Source organism: Eumetopias jubatus, unplaced genomic scaffold (assembly GCF_037043125.1).
Source record: "Eumetopias jubatus isolate StellerSeaLion01/CBP00866 unplaced genomic scaffold, mEumJub1_p1.0 scaffold_4, whole genome shotgun sequence".
In the NCBI taxonomy this organism is placed as follows: Eukaryota; Metazoa; Chordata; class Mammalia; order Carnivora; family Otariidae; genus Eumetopias; species Eumetopias jubatus.
In genome coordinates, this window is record NW_028274810.1 from 179840210 (window position 1) to 179841285 (window position 1076).

Sequence of the window (1076 nt, forward strand, 5' to 3'; positions counted from 1 at the left end):
GGTACGAATGAAGATGGCTGGATGAAAGAGGGGAAGGAAGAGGGAGCAGGATATCTTGTCAACCATGGCCACGGAGACTCAGCTGTGCCTTGTCAGCTGACCACCTTTCTTCCCACCCTGTTCTAGTAGTCCTGGACCTGTACCATAGTTGATCTCTCACATTCTTTATGACCCCAAAATTCTCGTACTCCTTGCCGAGCATGTTTCCATATACAGACTGTGTAGAATCCTTCAAGCAGTGCTCAGGCTCTGAAGATACCCCATGAATTGATGGGCTGACCATGGACATCACCATGGAAATAGGAGCCATGTCTTGGATTAAGGAATGATTACGGGGCAAGGAAGGTGCGGTTGATACCTGGAGGTCAGAGGTAGCCTCTGGATGTGCTCAAGAGCTGGGTGGTTAACAATGACATACTGCATTAACAGAGTGTTCCATTTGCATGTGGAGTGTCAGCTTATTTTTGAGATCATGTCATCCCAAATTCTTTAGAAAACGTTTATCCACAACTGCAGTTTAGAAATGGGAGTCATTAAAGACTATACTTTCAGGAATCATTTCTATAGTTCGTTACTAGAAATGGGAGTCATTAAATTCTGCAGTCAGGACCTCGTAGGCCTGCAACAGGAGGCCACTGGCTCTGAACTGACAGAGAGCACCAGGAACCACTGGATGCAGTGCCTACGTTTCCAAAATGAACATTTTGATTCATGTAATTTCCCCCTCCATTAGCTTGGAGGGAATCTAACTCTTCTGTGATATTCTTTTTTCTTTGCTGATTTCTAGAGGGAGGACGCTGGATTTTTCTCTTTTCTTTAATAGCTTTAAAGACAGATGGAGACTTTTAAAGGTTCACCTGCTTTACTTACTAAGGCTCTCTCGATCTCTCCAATTGTTGTTTCTGGAGCACAAGGGTTATAGCCTTCTTGTCGATATAAGTATGTCTGGAAAAATATTTCAATAAATGAAGCCAAAAAATATATGTAAAGGCAAAATGACATCTTTTATGAAGCTACAATTGACCATTAAATTGAAATTTATCTCACGGCGAAACAGGAGAAAAGAAACTATATAA

At 42.0% G+C, this 1076-nt stretch overlaps 1 pseudogene; it reads left to right on the forward strand.

The window, feature by feature from the left end:
• The first annotated feature begins 536 nt into the window (after window positions 1-536).
• On the forward strand, window positions 537-633 carry LOC114216796 (small nucleolar RNA U3; annotated as a pseudogene).
• The last annotated feature ends 443 nt before the right edge of the window (window positions 634-1076 follow it).